Below are 23,506 nucleotides of genomic sequence, written 5' to 3' on the forward strand. Positions count from 1 at the left end.
GAAGTAGATCCTAAAAGTTCTCATCACAAGGAAAAAAAAATTTGTAGCTATATAAGGAGATGAATGTTAACTAAACTTATTGTGGTAATCATTTTCTTTTCTTTTCTAAAAAGATTTTATTTACTTGTCAGAGTGAGAGAACACACAGAGAGAAGCAGCAGGCAGAGGGAGAAGCAGTGGGCAAAGAGAGAAGCAACGGGCAGAGGGAAAAGCAGGCTCCCCGCTGAGCAGGGAGCCCAATTCGGCACTCCATCCCAGGTACCTGGGATCATGACCTGCACTGAAGGTAGACACTCAACCAACTGAGCCACCCAGGTGGCCCTGTGGGAATCATTTTCAGTATATATGTATGTCAAGTCATTATGTAGTACACCTTAAACTTATACCTAGCTATATGTTAATTATATCTCAATTTTAAAAAGGGGGGAAGGTGCTATGGAAAAGCAGCTGGGTGCTTCTTTTTCCAGGTTTCAATTACCAAATAGGTATATTTCTTCAAATGAGAATAACAACTTTGCAGCTCCTTTTCACACATAAGTCAGAAAAGACTCAACTATCTGGATACCTAGACTAACTTCACAGTGTCTAAACACTGCTTCTCAGTCACAGCACTAAGGGAAAAATTCTTACTCCAAGGAAAATGCAACAGCAGAGGAAAAGGTACACTAGCACACTAGCACACTACCCAAATCTTCCCCCTTTTCCATACATACCAATCTAGCCCAGACTTTCTTCTGGTGTTTGCCTTCATTTAAGGGAAGGTGACCCTATTCTGAGACCTAGGAGGTGGACCTTAATTAGGTACACCAATAATGGTAATTGTTTCCTTTTTGTGACTGGTTTGGGAAGAGACCATGATTTGATCATTATCAGAGAGACTAGGACACTTCACTAAGATCCTAAGTAGCTAGATCAGTAATTGTGATTGATTTAGGAAGGGGCAAGTGACTCAATTAAACCCAGTGAAATACAAGGGGACTTTGCCAGGTGAGTAGCTTCAAAGAAATTCATTCTATTAAAAAAAAAAAGCCACTGGGGAAAAAATGGTTGTTATCTTTTACTGAAGGTAGTCTTGTATACAGATGATGCCTGGATTGCAATATTCTATTAACTCAAGGAGGATGGTGGAGCAGAGAGAATAAGTCTAGATCCTTGATGCTATGAGGCAGACTGTATTAGTCAGCCTGGATCCTCCTAGCTTTGTACCTCTTGATACATGAGGTCATAAATCCCATTATCACTTAAGCTATTTTTTTTTTTAAAGATTTTATTTATTTATTTGACAGAGAGAAATCACAAGTAGATGGAGAGGCACGCAGAGAGAGAGGGAGGCAGGCTCCCTGCCGAGCAGAGAGCCGGATGTGGGACTAGATCCCAGGACCCCGAGATCATGACCTGAGCCGAAGGCAGAGGCTTAACCCACCGAGCCACCCAGGTGCCCTCACTTAAGCTATTTTGATTTGAGTTTACCATTCCTTCTAGCCAGAAGCATCCTGAGATAATCAGAAACTGTAGGTGAAGAGAGGGACTACCTGGACCAGACAGACAAGCCTAGCTTTATAAGTAGAAAGAACTGACAGAGAGCGAGCGAGGGAGAATTGATGGTATCAGCTAAAATTTTTGGAGTGCTTATGTTGTGTCAGGCATGATCCTAAAGTGTTCTAAGTGTCTCATTTAATCTTACATCAATTGTATTAGATATATATTTTATTACCATCACTATTTTATAGGTAAGTAACCTGAAGTACAGAGCAATTAAATACTTTAAGGTCATACAACTGGTACACAGCAGAGCAGGACTCAAAGCCAGGAAATATGGCTCTAGCACTTGCTTTATTAACCTTTATGCAATACTTCCACTAATTAAGGGGAAAGATGTTCAAAGACTAGGCAGAAAACAGAAGGTCTACCAAAGATACAACGGAATCATGGAATTCACAACTGGAAAGGCATGCAGCAGCTTTCTCATTTAGTTTCATCCTTTTATATCCATGGACCTTCTCAGTCACGTTCCTGAATCATCAATAACTCTGAAAAATTGTTGGCTTGACCCTGTTTATATACATCTAGTGGAAGGAAGTCATCTCTTCCATATACAAACCTTGTTTCGGGGGAAAGTATAAAGAGGCAAAACTTCCTTTCCAGTTACTTCCTGTCACTGGCCTCAGTTTAGTTCTCTGTGCAAGTCATAAAGAACAAGCTTAATCTCCCTTCCAAGTCAGCCCCTTGCAGGAGACAACTTTATCTTCCTCCTTTCTCTAAACCCTTCCAGCTTCTTAAGGCAGGTCTTTAAATCACACAGTTTTATTTCCTCACCATTTTGCTTCAGGATAAAAAAAAGCTACCTTCAACTTAACAACAGCTAGTTAAGAGAGGTCAGAGTGTTACCATTCAGAGTCAAGATCCACTGGAAGACACAATGAGCTCAAAATTGTATTTCTTGAGCTGAGGCTCTCTTTTGTTCTACAAAATAAACTTTAACTAAGTTCATTTCCAGTCCTATGTGGAAGTCTCTCCTTTTTCTTATGGCAAAAAATTTCTGGAAGCAATTTTTTCAATGCAAAAAGTGAAGGTTCCAGCTGAGGGACAAGACAAAGACAATTTAATAACTTTTTTAAAAGTCTTAAGGAGCAAAAATAAAGCTAGTAGAAAAGGGTTAAAAGCAGAGAAGTAATTTCTACTCTTGATGGTTTATTTGGTACAGAGAGGAGATGAAGGGCTTGGGGCAGTCAAAAGAAGAAAAGAACTATTTCATATATAACTTGACTAGAACAAAGCAAAGACATTAACATCCCAGGAGAGCCAAGATACGTGCTTCCCTACAAACTCTCTCTGCACATTGTACATTTCGTCCAGGCAAACAGTATAACTTTAAGCCAGAATGTCTCCTGAGGACACTCAGCGGCTCAAAGCTGCACAGAGGGGACTGTCAGAAGTGGGGGACAAGGAGATGGAGTGAGGAAATAGGATGATACAGGGAAGATGAATGGGAGCCAAGATCTGGCAATTTTTTCAGGGAGAAAACTGCATATTCCCCATAAATTTTTTGACTGCCAAGGTAAGTACCTTCCAGAGCACAGTGAAACTATATATCCTTCCATCAACTCATAAACAACTTTCTAGGCATGAGGCCAAAAAGAATATATTATATAGGGGATACTCAGAGACAGAAGGGCATTTTCTCCCTTTTAATCTATGGTCAAGTAGACAGAATGTAAACAAGAAGACAATAGCTAGAGGCCAAAAATTCTGACCTACCCTGTGGCAAAATTCTTGTAAACTTACCATTCCTCTGCCAATTTGTATAGCAAGAATAAGTGACTCTCAATTGAAAAAATAGATTTTAAACTGTTCAAAATCTAGAGGCTCAAGAGAATAGATAAACAAATTACTATATGTTCATAGAACACTGTGCCACAATAAAAAAGAAAGAACTTTTGGTGTTTGCCTTGTTCTGAAGACACATGATCAGAGAAACTGACCCTATTCTGAACCCGAGGTGGTGGACCTTAATTAGGTACACCAATTATGGTAATTGTTTACTTTTTGTGACTGGTTTGGGAAGGGACCAGTGATTTGATCATTATCAGAAAGACTAGGGGACTTTGCTGGGAATAAACTGAAATACACAAAAACATGGATGGATCTCAAACTTTTATGGTAGGTAAAAGAAAGCAGAACTTCCTTTAAAAAAAAAAATTCCATTTACAAGAAGTTAATGGACACAGAAAACTAAACTACAACGATTTAAATCAGGAAGTGCCTGCTTAGGAATGGGGGTAAAATACGGGTACAAGGGATCCTTCAAGTGATGGAAATATTCTGTCTTACTGAGGGATGTGGTTACATGGGTGTATGCAACTATCAAAAGTTATGAACTGAATGCCTAAGATCTGTGCATTTTATTGTATGTTATTTAAACATACACACACACATAAACACACACAAACCACACACACAAATGCCCTTAGGAGTCAAGACAATGGGGACAAAACATCCTTATAGTTAAAATGGCACGGTAAAAACAAAACAAGTCTGCGCTCATGCAGGGCAAATTTATTCCTACATTTGACTGGAGTTGGGAGAAAAGGAAAAAGCACTAATGTTCACTGAGCACAATTATGAACCTGGTGCTTTTTGCACTTCAACTCATGATCATCAAGAGAAGTTAATCACCTTGCCCAAGGTCATACCACTACTAAATAACAGAACCACATGAGAACACTGGTGTTGTCTGATTCCAAAGTCTACATGCTTTCTTTGACTCTGATTTATTTTTCCTACACATTACTTTATTTAATCCAAACAAAACTCTTGTCAGGGTATTTTCAGATGAAGAAACTGAGCTCAGGGATGCCTGGGTGGCTCAGTCAGTTAAGCATCTGCCTTAGGCTCAGGTCATGATTCCAGGGTCCTGGGATCAAGTCCCTCACTGGGCTCCTTGCTCAGTGGGAAGCCTGCTTCTCCCTCTGCCTGCTGCTCCCCTTGCTTGTGTTCTCTCTCTCTCTCCCTCTGACAAATAAATAAAATCTTAAAAAAAAAAAAAGAAAAAGAAAAAAGAAAGGAAGAAACTAAAGCTCAGAGGAATTAAATAACTTTCTCAAGTTAATATAAGAGGAGCAAGGGCAGGATTCCAACCTAGCTGAATCTATCCCAAAGCCAAAGTTGTAGGTGTTCCAAGGTAGACATTCAAGAGTGTTCTGGGGCATGAAGTGTGGGATGAAAGGGGTGCCTAGAACCGAAGTCTCTCTACAGAGTGTTGGTGGTGGACAAATTTGGGGGTTCAAAAATTGGGTTTCTACATTCTCCCATCTTTTTCCTCAATCTGGGTCACCCGCATGACTTTAGATTTTTTACAGTTTACAGAGAATATCTTATTTGATCTTCTCAAGGTATAAAAAATTATCTCAATTTTTGAATGAAATATTAACAGTAAGAAATAGTAAGTGAATTGTTCAGGGCCACACAATATGTATAAGGAGGTAGAATTCAAACCCAGGTCTTCTTGATTACAAAATCCCATGTTCTTTTCACTACAGTGCTCAAAGGACGAAAACCGAGAACAGTATGATAACTGCATGCTTGAAGAGGTAATTGGCTCAACCGCCCTGGGTAGGTATGATAAAAGACCCTACTGAGTTATAAATAAGAGACATGGGTCCAATACTCCCTTTTCTTCAAAGAGAGAAAGCAGAATATGGGGGACTAGAGAGTAAAGTACTTCTGGAACATGTAAGGCTACAGTTATGTGACAGTTACTAAGTCCTTTAAGGACTTCAAAAGTCAACAGTCACAGGTTTCACTAGTACTAGGCCAATAAAAATAACAATAATGACAACAATTTTACCAATTTTTAGATCAGGTAAGTGTTAAGAAAATCACTCTGCTCTATAAATGCAAAAGGATTTACTGGTGTATAAAGAAAGCCACAGGAGTTGGCTGATGTCTAGAGCAATTTCTTAGGCAAACTAAAGAAAGGAACAAGACTTGGGCGCCTGGGTGGCTCAGTGGGTTAAGCCGCTGCCTTCGGCTCAGGTCATGATCTCGGGGTCCTGGGATCGAGGCCCACATCGGGCTCTCTGCTCAGCAGGGAGTCTGCTTCCCTCTCTCTCTCTGCCTGCCTCTCCATCTACTTGTGATTTCTCTCTGTCAAATAAATAAATAAATAAAATCTTTTAAAAAAAAAAAAAAAAAAAAAAAAAAGAAAGGAACAAGACTAAAATGTTCTGGACATGTACCTTCTTTCTTTGTTCAATATCTGTTACGGCTGTACTTGTCCTGAAATGAGAACTACAGGTGCTTTTAATTGATGGACTAAAATGTTGGGCATCATTATAGTTTCTATTAGCTTCTCTACATTTCTGGCCAAAAAATGCCCATTTTACTTCTGTGAGCAAAACAGAACAAATCAAATTTCCTCCTCTTTTAAGCAAAGAGCACCAGTGGGTGGGTGCCTTTCCTTCTGTTGCTTCCATTTTCTTTAGTTTTATCATAGTAATGCCACTATGTAGAAAATATCACAGAATCTTAGGGAGGCACAGGACCTTGAAAGTTCATACTGTATTCTCCCACGCCCTGGCAAAAGTGCTCCCAGCTGAATCCAGAGAAGACATTCTGGCAAAGAGAATAAAAAATTACAACTTAGCTACTGTTCATGGCATTTCAGGATGCCTTCTATTACTAACTTAAAGGCTATGTGGATAAGTCTACCTTGCCCTACTGTGATGACTTTAGAAGTCAATGTCACTGCTTGTTAGGTAGAGAGGACACCTAAGCCAACAATGTAGTATTAAAAGAATATTTCAAAATATAAAATGAAATGTGAGGGGCGCCTGGGTGGCTCAGTGGGTTAAGCCGCTGCCTTCGGCTCAGGTCATGATCTCAGGGTCCTGGGATCGAGTCCCGCATCGGGCTCTCTGCTTGGCAGGGAGCCTGCTTCCTCCTCTCTCTCTCTGCCTGCCTCTGTGCCTCTATGCCTACTTGTGATCTCTGTCAAATAAATAAATAAAATCTTTAAAAAAAAAAATGAAATGTGAGATTGCTAGAGAAATGAAAGAAGAATCCAAGTTCATATAAAGGAACTAAAGACCTTTAAGAATCGCTATTCCTTAAGCCTCTGCTGCAAAGGAGAGTCCACTATTTATTCTGCAATATCCAATTACCTCTTCCTTAGCAGAACCACTGGTTTTAGGTTGGGCATATGTCTGCCTGGAAAAAAGCTACACGGATCCCAACCTCCATTGTAGCTAAATACGAGGACATGACTAAGTTCTAGTCCATGAGATATAAGAAGTAGTGTTAGGAATTAAACTATGTCCCCCTCCAAACTTGCATGTTGAATCCCTAACCTCCTGTATCTCAGAATGTGACTATTATTTGGAGATGGGAGTCTTTTTTTTTTTTAAGATTTTATTTATTTATTTGAAAGAGATCACAAGTAGGCAGAGAGGCAGGCAGAGGGAGAGGAAAGGAAGCAGGCTCCCTGAGGAGCAGAGAGCCTGATGCGGGGCTCAATCCCAGGACCCTGGGATCATGACCTGAGCCAAAGGCAGAGGCTTTAACCCACTGAGCCACCCAGGCATCCTGAGATAGGGATCTTTAAGGAGGTGATTAAGTTAAAATGAGTGGGGTGGGGCCCTAATCTAATCTGACTGATATCTTTATAAGAAGAGGAAATCCAGACACACAAAGAGACATGAGAAATACATGGGCAGAGGAAAAACTGTGAGATGACAGTGAGAAGGCAGCCATTTGCAAGTCCAGGAGAAAGGTTTCTAGAGAAACCAAATCCGCCAACACTTCGATCTTGGACTTCCAGCCTCCAGAACTGAGAAAATAAATTTCTGTTCCTTAAGCCATCCAGTCTGTCGTATTTTATTATGGCAGCCCTACGAAATAAATACAGTAAATACAAGCAGTAAATACAACCTCTATGAAGTACCCTTAGAGGAAGTGGGTAGACCTTCTTTACTTACCCTAATTCCTATTGGCTTAAATGTAGAAACAGCCATCTGGGATTGTGAGATGATACTAAGATTGAAAACCACCGATCATGAGGAAACAGACAAAAGAAACCTGGATCCTTGACTAGAGCAGTTCCAGACTAGACTGACTACCTCTAGATTTCCTTAATGTGAGAAAAATACACTTCACTCCTAACTAAGATACTAGATACATGTGTGTGCATGTACATATACACAGACACAAAGTAATTCTGATAAAACCAGTAATAATTCCTCAATTCCTACAAGCAAAAATCAAGCAGCAACATTCTGGAGCTTATATGTACTTGGGAGAGAAAAAGTTAAAATAAAGAAAAGTTGGTATTTTTTTTTTTAAGTTGGTATTTTTTTTTTAAGTTTTTTTTTTTAACATGGGGCTCAAACTCACAAACCCAAGATTAAGAGTCGCATGCTCTACCAACTGACCCAGCCAGAGACCCCAAAAGTTGGCATTTTATGGAGAATATAAGAGCATCACCCTTGTGCTCTAGTACCACCTCTGCTATAAGGAAAAGACTGAACATAGTAATAGGGTGAGTTAGGGGTAGCACCCATCAAAATAAAGAACATTCAAGCTCCAGAGTATAGAAGGCAGCAAGCATGTTGTAGTGGATAAATTTTATGAACTCTGTAATTTGATGTGAATTTGGCTAGAAGAGTCTGGTTTCTACAACTTAGCAATCAGGTAACTAAGCCTGGGCCTCCTCATTTGTAAGAGCAGGCATCAGACACACCTTACGGAGTCACTGAAAAAACATGTGAGATAACAAGTGCAATGTGCTTGCACACAGTAGATGCTCAGAAAATGTCATTCCACAGTAAGAAGGGAAAGAACAATGACTGAGAGACCCCTTTCCCTTGCTGCTCACTGGTACTGTTTTTCTCTTATGAATGAACACATTTCCATTCAGAATTGGTATCTTATATATACCCTTTTCCCAATCAGTGTAGAAGCCATGTTATCCTGCATAGGTGAGACTCTTACCTATTTCAATGATAAGCGGACAGTAAAAGACTACAAGAAATAGAAAAGAGAATTTTATTTACCCCTTCCTGTTAGCTTCTACTTTTTCTTAGTACTTTGGTATTTTAAGAATTATCTGGGTTTTTAAAATTTATTTATTTATTTATTTGAGAGAGAGACAGTGAGAGAGAGCATGAGCGAGGAGAAGGTCAGAGGGAGAAGCAGACTCCCCGTGGAGCTGGGAGCCTGATGCGGGACTCGATCCCGGGACTCCGGGATCATGACCCGAGCCGAAGGCAGTCGTCCAACCAACTGAGCCACCCAGGCGCCCCAAGGTTTTTTTTTTTTTTTTTTTAAGTCAATTCAGGTAAATGCTTCTTCCAAAAGAAAGAATTCCAATGTTTATTATAGCTGTAAGCACAGGCCCAAGGCAAGAGATCAATCACTGAAGAGTGACAAGGTCTTCAGATTCTGTTACCCACGATGGCTGGTCAGATGTGTAAAGAATACCTAATATTTGATGGTTCAGATCCTAAGGAGCCCTCACTTCTAGAATTACTTCTAGAACTACTCACTCTGTTGTGTGCACAGAGTTAGACACAAAGTAGGTATTATCGTTCCTTTTTTATGGAAGAATAAACTGAAGATCAAAGTGATCAGAAGGCAAAACTCATTCACTCTAATTTCAAAGTACATCAAAAATCTGATGATTTCCCACACTTCCACTGCTACCACCTTAATCCAAGCCGCCATCTTTCTTGGTGGAATGATATAATAAGCTACTAACTAGTTTCTGGCTTCCAACCTCGCTTCCCTCCAGTATTTTCTAAACATGGTAGCCACAGTGACTGTGAAAAAACATCTTCAGATCATGTTACACATTTGCTCAAAACCATCCAATGGCTCCCATCTCAATCAGAGCAAAAGCCGAAGTTCTTAAAATGACCTACAAAACTTAAATAATCTCAATACCAGTTTGCCCTCTGATCCTATCTCTTATTATGCCGCCCCCAACCCCCACTATTGCAGGTCCAGTCATACTGGCTCCCCGCTATGCTCTAAGCCCACTTTATAGTGATTATTTTTGCTGTTCCCTCCTTCTGCCCAGAGCAATCATTTTCCAGATAACAGCATGCTTACTTCGTCTCTTCAAGTCTTTACTGAAATGCTATCTCAGTAAGCCTTCCTCTGGTCATAATAACTAAAATTATAAAACCCCTAATACTTCCTATCCTACTCCAAGGCCTCCCCTAACAAAAAGTTATTTAATTAGATTCCAAACAGACTTTTGCTTTTCTTTGCTTAACAGATAAATCTGATGGTTTTCTTCCTCTGAGACAGAAAGTGATGGTATAATGAAAAGTTCACATCTCACTCATAGAGATGCAAATACTTCAAAAGGGGAGAACAAATTCATGGACTTCTTGAGGTCTCTTTCAGTCCTTCAAATCTGTAAATAGTCAAGTATGGGAGCACTGGAAAAAGGAGAACAAGACCCACCATAATTTCTATCTATGATATAAAATATAAGAAGAGAAACATAATACTCTTGATTTCACTTACAAAAATCTAGGGGGGTAGGTTTCTTGGTATGAATGACTCATTCTCAATCTCTAAAGCAATAAGTACAGGAGAAAATACATGCCATGATCTCCGATGACAAAGAACTAACACTGAGCTGAGTGAAATTTCCCAGACCTACCCTAATAAATATGAACAGGCTAGGAAAGTGAAAATGGAAAACACAGATGAAACCTCCAGCTTATTTTCTTTCTTCTTCTTTTTAAAAAATATTTAATTAATTAATTAATTTATTTGACAGACAGAGATCACAAGTAGGCTGAGAGGCAGGCAGAGAGAGAGGAAAGGAAGCAGTCTCCCTGCTGGGCAGAGAGCCCGATGTGGGGCTCGATCCCAGGACTCTGGGATCATGACCTGAGCCGAAGGCAGAGGCTTTAACCCACTGAGCCACCCAGGTGCCCCTCCAGCTTATTTTCTAACACCAGACAAATGGAGTTAGAGTGGAAGAGAAACAAGAAAAACAAGTCAGACACAAGGTGCCAATTTCTGACTCAGATTTAAAGTTACCAAAATAAGTAAGGCACCTAGATATAATGACAAATCTCTTCTGGTCTATAAGGCCAGAGTTTGGCATAAGCTCAACTGACTATCCCAGCAGCCTGATTCACAAACAGGTGATAGGTGTTTCCCACCATATCTTCTTCCAATCAAATCACATTAAGAAGATGATGTATCATTACAGTGTTTATATTAAACTGCAAATTTTTGAAAGAGAAAACATCTTATACCATTCTTAAAACATTTTATTTCACAGCTTTAAATAGCGTTATGGTATTACTGTCGCATATCATTGAGTAAATGAATTCTGCAAGGTTATATGATGATATGTATATGTTCTATCTGCTCATTGGCCCCAGGTCAGCCAATCTGATCCAGGACTCCATGGCAACAGGCTCTATCACTAAGAGCTACAAGACAAGATTCCCTCTGCCTTTTCTGTCCTCCTCCTCCTCCTCCTTCTTCTTTTTTTTTAAATAATGCATTTCTCACAGAAACTGCTGCAAATACTGTCAAAAAATAGTCTCTACAGACAAATAAGAAATCCTGCCACTCTGATATACTAAAAATGAATACTGGGGAGAAAGAGTGGATAGCAATGACAATGAATCTATGCAAATAACAAGGGATCCCCAAAACTCCAGAGATTTGACCCTGTTTAATTTCAGTAGAGAAATTCGGGAACGCTTGAATTGTGAAAAACCAACACCAATATAAATTGAGGATTAGTAATTAGGGAGTGTTGCCTTCCCCGCTTAAGTTATGGTATTGAAGCTTCCCATGCCACAATATACAGGGAGAGCAAAAAGCTTTAATTTAAGACAGCTAACCTTTTCCCACAATTTTTTTTTGAACTGTTAAAATAAGCCTCAAAACTCACAGATCTCAGGTTCTTATTCTCCGTATCTTGCAAACCACAGTTATATGTCCTTCGAATTCTAAGTCTGTCTTCTCTACATTCCCCTCCCCAGCACCCTCACTATGCTTAGGAAAAAACTGCCATGTCCAAATGAGGAAATAATATATTTGCTCTTCACATACCATATGCCCCCATTCCTTCTCCCTCAGCTGTAGACCTTCTTGAAGCAAAGAGGAAACAAGATAATTACAAACTAGACAAGGAAACTAGAATGAAACAACCCATCATTCTCCCCAGTGATACTCACTGACATTCTAAAATCCACCTGACATATTACAAGGTATCCTGCTTCCCTGGCATGGTTTTCGCCAATAACTGATATAATATCTTTGGATGCAACAAGAAACTTTGGTCCCCACCTTGTGGCACATGATGGTAAGTGAATGCTAAGAAGCAGACAGAATCTGAATGGTCAGGGTCAAAATTAGCTTGGAAACTGTACATTTGCATCTGGCTCATTTCTGTTTTGTTTTAATTGTGCTAAACAGACATAATATAAAAATTACCATTTTATTCATTTTTAAGAATACAGTTCAGTAGTAGCATTAAGTACATTCACATTTTCCTGCATTGTAGAAGAGAACATCGTTTCAGACACAAAAGCCATGGTAAGAAACTACAATCATTCTTTCTAGGACTATTTACTAGAACATGTATTTATTATACAAGGCACTTACTATTAAGAAGTATAGCTTATGAAGAACATTCAGATGTTAAGATCTGACACTAATGCTCACTAAAAACAGCCACCCACATGTCTATTTCCAGTATGTTTTTCATATGCTGAATACAGTTTCTTACATGCACATCTCAGGTCCCAAATAAGTCCAAAGTAGATGGAAGTCTACATCTCTTTTGTCAGCACTGAGTTCCAAGGGACCCGTAAGAGCAGACTAACATGAGAAGCAATAGACAGAGTTCCAGAAATTCCTAGAACAGAGAAAATGCTCCCTGTTACACGGTTTCAAATTTCCCAAGAATTAAGGAGATATTAAGGAGAATGAAGGTTGTTAAGGAGACAACCCAGAAAAAAGGTAAAATGTAACTTGTAGTGGGAATCATAAATAATATCAAAACTAAAAAAAAAAAAAGTCACTGTGGGGGGAGAGGGGAAATCACTCCTAGGCCACTCTCTACATCAATTTCCTTTATACCTTCATAGCAGAAAACCCAAACATTTTGCTCTGGTCCTACAGTGCAGCAACCCCCGCCCCGACCCTGCCCGCCGCCTTTTTTTGAGATCCTGGGCCAGTACATATAGAAACACAGCATATTTACTGACCCAAGAAGCACAGGAAGTTGCCTGAATAGGCTATTTTCTCAGGATACCCACCCTGGGCTCTGGTCAGAGGAGGTCATCTTCCTCAAGTACCAACTACAGCCACAGCTGCTCTCATTTATTACACGCCTACTGTATTCCAAACACCATACTCAAGAATTTATAGAATTTACCACACTTATCTTCACTTTAATATATTCTGAAAATCTGCCTTCAAATAGAGGATTAAAATTTTTTTCACTCTTTTTCTTTTGTTTTTAAAGATTTTATTTATTTATCTGTCAGAGAGAAAGAGCACAAGGAGGGAGAGCAGTGGGCAGAGAAGCAGGCTCCCTGCTAAGCACGGGGCCTGATGTGGGGCTTGATCCCAGGACCCTAAGATCATGAACTGGGCCAAAGGCAGATGCTTAACTGAATGAGCCAGCTAGGCATCCCCTTCATCCTTGTTAACAAGACCAGAAAAGGTCCTTGATAGGCTTCTTTATACTTACAGAAAACACATACACACAAAAGAAAAGAAAAATGAGCCATAATCCATAACTAAGAGATAACTGCGATTAACAATAGTGTTTTCAGATAAATTTTTCTAAATTCTGTTTCCATATTTCTATGGAATTTGTATCCACATTGCATGTTATTTCCATACCTAATAATTTTTATGTAGTATACATTATATACAGAACATCTTTATACCATGTTTTTTCTACTACTAAAATGTGATTTAAAAAAAAAAAAAAACCTGTGGCCATTTTCTCCATTATTACTTTTACCAGTCACTTTAATAGCTATCTAATATTCTACTACATACATGTACCATAATTTTTTTTTTTAAGATTTTATTTTTAAGGGGCACCTGAGTGGCTCAGTCATTAAGTGTCTGCAGCTCGGGTCATGATCCCATGGTACTGGGATTGAGCCCCACATCAGGCTCTCTGTTTGGCAGGAAGCCTGTTATTCCCTCTCCCCCTGCTTGTGTTCCCTCTCTCACTGTGTTTCTCTCTGTCAAATAAATAAAATCTTTAAAAAAAATTATTTTTAAGTAATCTCTATACCCAAAGTGGGGCTTGAACTCACAACCCCAAGATTAAGAGTGGCATGTTCTACTGATTAAGCCAACCAGGAACCCCACATGTACCATAATTTTTAACTATTTCCTTATTATTGTATAGTTAGTAAGTGGTTAAATTATTTTTGAAAAAAAATTTTTTTTGAAGATTTTATTTATTTGTTTGACAGACAGAGATTACAAGTAGGCAGAGAGGCAAGGCAGAGAGAGAGGAAGGGAAGCAGGCTCCTCGCCAAGCAGAGAGCCTGATGTGGGGCTTGATCCCAGGACCCTGAGATCCCTGAGCTAAAGACAAAGGCTTTAACTCACTGAGCGGCCCAGGCGCCCCCAGGGAAGCTGTTAATTTTTACAACAAAATAATGTTGTGATGCGTATCTTTGAACTTAGATCTTTATTCATATTTCTCATCAACATTTAAGAGTTTTGGAGATAAAAAAATTTCTCCCTTAGTTCACCCCAGTAAATAGAAAAAAGGAGAGCCACACTACCTAATTATGGTATTTTTCAACTGTTCCCTCAGAAACACATCATGTCCACTTAAGCACATCCCATGACAGTGCCTAGACTTTAAGTTAGATATTCACCCAGGCAGTGTACTTCTTACTTTTATTCAACTCATGCCCTGCCGTTTTAGTAATATTAACTCTCCTTTCTTATATATCACTAGAAGAGATATATACGCTGTACTCCTTTAGACTGACTGACCTAAGAAAATTAATAGGGAGGAAAGAGGGCATCTGGGTAGCTCAGCTGGTTAAGGGTCTGACTTGATTTCAGCTCTGATCACAGGGTTGTGAGATGGAGCCCTGTGTCAGCTCTGTGCTGGGTGTGGAGTCTGCTTAAGATTCTCTGTCTTGGGGCATGTGGGTGGCTCAGTCATTAAGCGTCTGCCTTCAGCTCAGGTCATGATCTCAGGGGGCTGGGATGGAGCCCCACATCAGGCTTCCTGTTCAGCGGGAAGCCTGCTTCTCTCTCTCCCCCTGCTTGTGTTCCCTCTCTTGCTGCGTGTCTCTGTCTTTAATATGAAACTGTAAGAAAATAAAAGGGCATGGAGATATTGAATACTTCAATATTTGTGATTTGACATTTGGTCTATTTAAGATCGTAGATTTTTTTTTAAGTGGTTTTTTGTTGTTGTTGTTGTTGTTTTTAAGATTTTACTTATTTGACAGAGAGAGAGAGACAGCGAGAGAGGGAACACAAGCAGGGGAAATGGGAGTGGGAGAAGCAGGCTTCCCGATGAGTAGGGAGCCCGATGCAGGGCTTGATCCCAGAAATCTGCGATCATGACCTAAGCCGAAGGCAAATGCTTAACAACTAAGCCACCAAGGTCTCCCAAGATCCTAGATTTTTTCTGAAGTGAGTTCGATGTCCAAGATGGGGCTTAAACTCACAACCCCGAGTTCAACAGTCACATGTTCTACCAACTGAGCCAGCCAGGCACCTAGAGTTTTTTTTTTTTTTTTTAAAGATTTTATTTATTTATTTGACAGACAGAGATCACAAGTAGGCAGAGAGGCAGGCAGAGAGAGAGAGAGAGGGAAACAGGCTCCCTGCTGAGCAGAGAGCCCGATGCGGGACTCGATCCCAGGACCCTGAGATCATGACCTGAGCCGAAGGCAGCGGCTTAACCCACTGAGCCACCCAGGCACCCCACCTAGAGTTTTTTAAGCTTGTGAAATGAAGGAGTCTTTCTATATAATGGTTCATATAAATCCCACACTCACAAATATGTGGAGAAAGAATACCACCTCATCAACTCAGAGAGAAAAGGAGAGGATACAAAGTTTCAGAGGTAGACAATAAAGACAAGTGTCCTAAGATTTTAAAGTATATCAGAACCAATGCTACAAAGTAAAACATAAAACAAACAAACAAACAAAAAAAACAAACAACCATCATCTACAGAAGTCAAAAGATGAATGATGGCCAAGGAAATAAAAAGAGAGCTATTAATCTGACTTAATGTGTTCCCCAATTGGGTCTCAAATAATAAGCATCAGATTAAAGAAGATACTTCTTTATTTATTTTTATTTTTAAAAGATTTTTATTTATTTATTATTTGACAGAGAGACAGACAGGGAAAGAGAGAACACAAGCAGGGGGAGTGGGAGGGGGAGAAGCAGGCTCTTCACTGAGCAGGGAGCCCAATATGGGTCTCAATCACAGCACCCTGGGATCACGACCTGAGTGGAAAGCAAATGCTTAACTGACCAAGCCACCCAGGTGCCCAGAGAAGATACTTCTAAAAGGATCAACTGTGTCAATTTTAACCTTAAATATTTAGATTATGCTTATATTCTTTTAAAAAACTCAATATTCTACATAGCTTTAAAATGACTTCTGGCTTCCTCAAAAATTACTGTTTAATATATTTTTTTAAGATTTTATTTATTTATTTGACAGAGAAAGAGAGGACATGCAGGGGGAGCAGCCAAGGGAGAAGCAGGCTCTCTGCCATCTGCTGAGCAGGGAGCCGAATGCAAGACTGGATCCCAGGACCCTGGGATCATGAGCTGAGCTGAAGGCAGACACTTAACTGACTGAGCCACCCAGGCACCCCAACTCTGTTTAGTTTCTAAACATTAACAATAGTGGCTAATGCTAAGTAAGCCTTTAAGAGGACCAGGAACTATCTTAAAGGCTTTACATGCATTAATTCTTTTAGTTCTCAAACAACTCTAGGAGGTGGATACCATTGTTACCTTCATTTCATATATTTTACACATGAAGAAATGGAGAGGTTAAGTAATTTGCCCGATGTCAGAGAACCAGCAATTGGCATAGCTGGGATTTGAGTTCAGGCAGTCTAAATCCAGAGTCCAAGCATTTAGCCACTACACTTAAAAAAAAGCTCCTAACAGGCTATAGACAATCGGAGTGGGTAGGCTAGGAGAGAACACCAGAGAGAAGTAGGTATAGAACTTAAGGCACAGGAGCATGTGGGTGGCTCAGACAGTTAAGTGTCTGCCTTCCGCTCAGGTCCTGATCCCAGGACCTTGGGATCAAGCCCTGGGTCCATCCCCCTACTCAGCAGGGAGTCTGCTTCTCCCTCGGCCTCTGCCCCTGCCCCTCCCCTAGCTCATTCTCTCTCTCTCTCAAATAAATAAACAAATAAATCTTTTTTAAAAAGTTTCAGGCACAGAAATTGTCTCAAGCAATTTTGCCAGAAAATTCTTTGAACATATATCACATTTTAAATTATCCCAAATAGGGTGATGGTAAACACCTTTTGCAAAAGCAGTTCTTGTCCTTTTCCTCCCCCTTTAAAAAAAAAAATTAAATTAAGAAGGATAAGAAACTGAAATCTTACTTCTCCAACACCTTTCAACAGCTTTTCTTGCCTTGACCTTTTCCAAAACCTTGACAGTTAAAAAACAAAGATGAAAAAAGAAGGCACTTTCAATTGAAATAAAAAAGACCTCTTAGTAATTTTTCCACTGCTAATGACTGAAACATTTAAGAAAGACTTAGGTCGATCCCACCCACTCCCAAATGGAATGAAAACCAAGTTAAAACCGTCATCTTTTAATTTCACAGCAGTTTTCTTCCCCCTCTATGGCTATTCCTGTCCTCACTGTAGACAGGGAACTGCTCCCAATGACGTCAGAGCAGTCTCCCAGCAACGATTAATAAGGGCTGTCCACCACAGGGGTTTCCTGAAAAGCTAACAAGAAACTGTCCACATATTTGCTGCAATACTGAGATATAAGGATGTGATGGAATTTCTCTTAACCCTTATAGCTCCAGTCTCTGGCAAGTTTCAAAATAAGTTATTCTTCTGGAATGCTCTCAGTTTACCCTAGGATTATCTTCCTTTTCCTCCTCCAACTTCTCTCCAAATAAAATTGTAATTTTGTTAGTTTGAAATATTTTTGTCTGTAATAAATTGATAATATTGATATATTGAACTACTATAAAAAATAGGACTGGAATCTGAGTCTGGCAGATAATATTCTTTTCACTTCACACACAGAACTTAGAATAACTGAGAGCACAGAACAGAAAAGAATGTCAGGGCAGAAAAGCCAGCAAGTTCTTAAAGGTACTTTTCCACATATGCTAGCCAAACACATCCACAGACAGGCAAAAACCTCAAATTTTCCTAGGCTCTAGTCTACTGAATTTTTCACACTGACCTCTGCAGGCAGCCCTCCAGAGATCAGTGGTATTAAATGGAGTTGCATAAAAAAGAACTGGAAGCCCATATACTTACTTAATCCAGGAAAGGGTAAGTTAGGTTCACACCCAAGAGGGTATCTAACAATTTCTTCCTAAAGCTTTGCTCTAGCGTCATACACTCAAAATGAGAGTTTTAGTCTACAGTGGCAAGGAATTTCACCTAACTACCTATTTTTGAGGTCTGAGAAACAGCATACAAACTGCCTGCTCAGGACCAGTGCAAATAAGGTAGAAATAATTCCAAATTCCAAAGCTCAACCTAGAATTACCCGTGGATGCTAGGTTCCAGAAACCTGCTCGTGAGCACCTTCTCTTTCCATATTTAGAAAAAGCAATTAGGTAAAATTCATAAGCAGCAAGACATACAGGGTTAATTCAGGCACTGTGCTTCAGCAGTCAGCTCTGGCCCCAACCTATTCTAAAAAGAAACAAACAAAATAGCATCGCTATCATTAACAACATCCCACTTTGGCTTCTGCTCTGTTCAATGGAACCCAGTTATCATTAAGGCATAGATGGGAGAGAACGCACCGCTTCAGATGGATTTTCTTCTTCCTTCTCTCTGTCCCCTCCCTCTCGGAAGAAAAAAGACTGCAAACAAAATCACTACGTCACTGGAGGCAGAGGGAATCCCATCCCTGCACTCTTTAGATACCAAGGTCAGCAAACAAAAGCCAATTACAAGAAACAAATAAGTAATCCAAAATAAGCAGCAGTAAATCCACAGGAAATTCTTACAATAAAGCTCAATATGTCAAAAAGTGTGTTTCAGTAAAAAAGCTGAACAAATTTTCCTAAGACGTTCATAATTTAAAAAAGCTTCCCAGACACAGCAAAGGCGACATATTTCTTATCATCACAGTTAAAGACTAGGGGGCAGTTACATAAAGACACAGGACACAGAGACATATTCACCAGCCGGGTGTGGATAGCTGTGGAATGACACAGTGAAGGATATTTATAGGGGATTCCCTGCTTCCTGCAATGTGCGTCAACAGCATCACCAAAGGAACAGAAATCACCACTATTCTCATAAGCTAAATCTGAATGAAGCATCACTTGAAATAGCTATGGAAGAGGTAGAATCTGAATACAATAAAAGTTCTAGCAAACCTAATTTTTAAAACATTTTAAAGGTAAAAATCAGCAAATGAAAATGCCCACAAAACAACATTTGATAACTCTGTAATTTTCCTACTGTGTATTATACAGTTAAATTGGCCAAGATAAAAAAGGGATCTATTTTTCTAGCTTCTTCCTTACCCAGTCTATGGAGTTCAAGGACTATTTATATAAAGAAAGAAAATTATCCAAAACTCACCCCAGATGGATCTGCACTTAAACCAACAGCAAGCTCACATTTTTAATGGAGACCTCATTGTAAGAATCTGTTCTGCCGGAATTTTGCAGGAAGAAATTCCTTCTGGGAAACCTGTGCCTCTTCCCCCACCCACGGTCCCCTCCCACCCCCTTCACCCTTGAATGAAATGCTACTGATCCTTGCTGCTGCGTCTCCAGCAGGCTAATTGCTCTGACAAGCAGCTCTGAAGCAGACCACGGCCCAGCTGTTCAGAGAGATGTCACCTAGAGCTCTGCCAACAGTCTCTCTCTCTCTCTCTCTCTCTCTCACACACACACACACACACACACACAGGCTGCAAGAGCACCCCCTCCCAACTCCTCTTTGCGTTCTCATTCAAGCACTTCAGTGACATGCCTGCCCCCACACTGCTCTGAGGATAGCTTTTAAAGATACAGCAGCAGTTCCTTTCTGCTGCATACACAGAGATGCCAAAATAAGGGCTTATTAAATAAGAAAATAATGAGTTGCAGATATGTATGGAGTTAAAAGTTCACTTTTAAATCTACTTTGCCTTTTTCTCACCTGTGAAATAACCGAGGACAGAAGAATGATCTTTGCTTAAATGCTACTAGGCTAGACTTCAGAAATTAGGACCAAACCTAGAAACAGAATTTTCTTTCCAGTGAGCTATATTTAGTGCAATCATTTTTCACTTGGAGGAAGAAGGTGGGCAACCCAGAATACTAGTAGCTGTCTGTTCCTCCTTCCATGTGTGTCCCAAAAGGATGGGGAAGAGACTCTGGCTATAAAATGGGGGAATTGGGAAACTATGAAGGCTTCTTACTGATAAAATTGATAAAAAAGGACAAGAAAAGAGTGTAAGTATGTGGATGAGGATAAATAGATTTTTAAAAAAGAAAGAGTACAAAAAACAACAGGAGGAAGAGTAATAGTTCTTTTTTTTTTTAAAGATTTTATGTATTTATTTGACAGGCAGAGATCACAAGTAGGCAGAGAGGCAGGCAGAGAGAGGAAGGGAAGCAGGCTCATCGCTGAGCAGAGAGCCCAATGCAGGGCTCGATCCCAGGACCCTGGGATCATGACCTGAGCTGAGCCACCCAGTTCTTAAAAATATGCAGGGTCTGGGGCACCTAGATGGCTCAATCAGTTAAGCATGATTCTTGTCTTTGGCTCAGGTCATGAATTCAGGGTCATGAACTCAGGGTCCTGGGGTGAAGCCACTCTCCAGCTCAGGTTCTGTGCTTGTCCCTCTTGTCCCTCTTCCTCTGTCCCTCCCCTCACCAGCACTCTCTCTCCTTCTCTAAAATAAATAAATAAAAATCTTTAAAAAGAAAAAAATTTGCATGACTCGCAGACAGAAGACAAATAAGTGACCTCAGGTCCTGATTTTTATTTTTTATTTTATTTTTTAATTTTTTAAAGATTTTATTTATTTGTCAGAGAGAGAGAGGGAGAGAGCGAGCACAGGCAGACGGAATGGCAGGTAGAGGCAGAGGGAGAAGCAGGCTCCCTGCTGAGCAAGGAGCCCAATGTGGGACTCAATCCCAGGACGCTGGGATCATGACCTGAGCCGAAGGCAGCTGCTTAACCAACTGAGCCACCCAGGCGTCCCAGGTCCTGATTTTTAAAAGCCCAAGGAAAGGTAGTAATAATTTACATTGCCACAGGAACTAATGGACATTATAAGTGGCACAAGTTCTTCAGTAGTACAAAACAATACATGGGTAGGGGTTCAGGCATCCTGAGGAAAATGATAAAACCTGTCACAAAGACAGGTTCATTCATATTCATATTCATTGTGAGCTTGTCTTCTTACTATGGGCCAAACATTATGATAAACTCTAGGAGTATGAGAGAGATTCATTAAGGATCATACAGAAGGAAAAAAGAAAGGGTCTGGCTTTTACTTTGAATGAGATGAGAAGTGACTAGAGGGGTAAAAAGCTGATCCTAAAGGGCCAAAGAGACCACTGACAGGAATCTGGCTCTTCCATTTAGAGAGGCAATCTCACTTGAGATGAGAGTCCAGTGGGAGTTCTTAAGCAGAGGAATGTTATGTTTCTGACCTTTATTTCTTTTTTGCTTCCAAATTTTTGAGAAATTTCTAACATACAGAGATTTTGCAAGAACAGTACAACAGCCAACTAGATTCATATTCGGATTTAGTATGTATGTGTGCATGCACCCATGTGTGTAAATTCTTTTCAGGGCTATTTGAGATGTTCTCATAATGATCCTTCACATATAATAATTCAGCATGTATCTCCTTGTATCTCTTAATAAAGCCACTCTGAACTATGAAATAACCACCTGTCAAGTCCCAGTTGGGTTACTGGGTGGTGTACCTGCCAAAAAATCTAAATAGCACTGCAAATGCTTAGAAAACTCAAATGACTTTGGAATCACCATCCACTAAAGGCTGGCCAGAACTTGCAAGCTGAACCTAACCAGGTCAAATGCCTGCTAAAATAAGAGTCAATGTTCACCATGACATTTAAATCAGACCCAGATCCTTTAACATAATATTCATAATTTCGAAAATATAATCTAAAAATTTCTTGGCATACAAAAAAAACCAAAAAAACAAAACAAGATAATTTCAATTTGCATAGGAAAAGAGATGACCAGATACAACATTGAGATAACACAGATATAGGAAATCTGACAGCTATTAAAACAGCTATTATTAAAATGCTCCAACAGCACAGTATAATGTGTAGATTTGTCTAATCACTATGTTGTACACCTGCAACTAATATAACACTGTGTGTCAACTATACTTAAAAAAAGGTACTCAAAAAGACTTCCGTGGAGGTAGAAAGATAATCTGTCACTTGGAATTACGTTTAAGCATGATAAATGCCTAGACTGACCTAATATCCGTATCCATGATTAAAACAATAACCTTCCTGGGCACCTGGGTGGCTCAGTCATTAAGCATCTGCCTTTGGCTCAGGTCATGATCCCAGGACCCTGGGATCAAGCCTTGCACTGGACTCCCTACTCAGCAGGAAGCCTGCTTCTCCCTCTCCTCACCCTCAATTATACTCCACCTCTCGCTGTCTGTCAAATAAAATCTTAAAAAAATATAATGACATTTCTTTTATTTAGGGAAATAATCCTGAAACCAATAGGAATCTTAAAAAAAATAATGAAATTTCTTTTATTTAGGGAAATATTCCTGAAACCAATAGGAAGATAGAATATTTTAAGAAAAAATAGAGGATATAAAGAAGAACCAAAAGGAAATTTTAGAACTGAAAAATATTAACAACCAAAATATACATACTCAGTTCATGGGTTCAACAGCAGAACAGAAACGACAGAAGAATCCAGTTAATTTTCAGACAGCTCAAATTCAAACTGAAGACAGATAAATTTGAAGACAGGTCAATTTTTTTTTTTTTAAGATTTTATTTATTTATTTGATAGAGATCACAAGTAGGCAGAGAGGCAGGTAGAGATAGAGAGCGGGAAGCAGGCTCCCCACTGAGCAGAGAGCCCAACTTGGGCCTTGATCCCAGGACCCTGAGACCATGATCTGCACCTAAGGCAGAGGTCAACCCACTGATCCACCCAGGTGCCCTGAAGACAGGTCAAATCTTAATAGCAATATCAAACAGGAATCAACATCAAATCTGAACAACAGAGAGAAAAAAGACTTGAGGAAAAAAGAACAGATTATCAATGATCTGTAGGGCAATACCAAAATGTCTAATATTTGGGCCATCGGTGTCCCAAAAGGAGAGAAGCAAGAGTCTGGTGTAATATTTGAAGAAATAATGGTTAAAAAGTCATAAATTTGACAAAAGACATAAATATATAGAGTCAGGAAGCTCAGCAATCCCCCAAAAGGATAAAACGAAAGTCTACTCCTGGATTCACAATAATCTCAAGCTAAAAACTAAAGACAAAGTAAAAAAAATAAATATTGAAAGCAACCAGGGAAAAATGATGTTATTACCTATTAAGGAAAAAATGATCTGAATGCCTCTATAGTTCTCATCAGAAAGGGGCAAGAAGGAAATAAAACAGCATTTTAAAGCGCTGAAAGGAAATACAGGTTTCTATATCCAGGGGAAATATCCTTGAGGATGAAGAGGACATAAACATTCTCAGATAAAGGAAAGCCAAGAGAATTTACTGCTACCAGACCTATTCTAAAAGAATGGCCAAAAAAGTTCTTGAGA

The 23,506-nt window shown here is 39.6% G+C and overlaps 1 protein-coding gene across 26 annotated transcripts in view; it reads right to left on the reverse strand.

The window, feature by feature from the left end:
• The window catches only part of R3HDM2 (R3H domain containing 2), a 165,340-nt gene that overhangs the window by 47,875 nt on the left and 93,959 nt on the right, over positions 1-23,506 (reverse strand). The window contains exon 1 of one of the 26 annotated variants that reach the window (XM_013046144.2): positions 12,266-12,349. The exons of the other annotated variants lie outside the window; for them this stretch is intronic. The gene's annotated coding sequence lies outside the window, so the exon portion shown is untranslated. Of the gene's footprint in view, positions 1-12,265; positions 12,350-23,506 lie in introns of those variants that run through there. 26 annotated transcript variants of the gene reach the window in all.

This window comes from Mustela putorius, unplaced genomic scaffold, assembly GCF_011764305.1.
Source record: "Mustela putorius furo isolate JIRA1106 unplaced genomic scaffold, ASM1176430v1.1 tig00003988_pilon_pilon_pilon, whole genome shotgun sequence".
Lineage (NCBI taxonomy): Eukaryota > Metazoa > Chordata > Mammalia > Carnivora > Mustelidae > Mustela > Mustela putorius.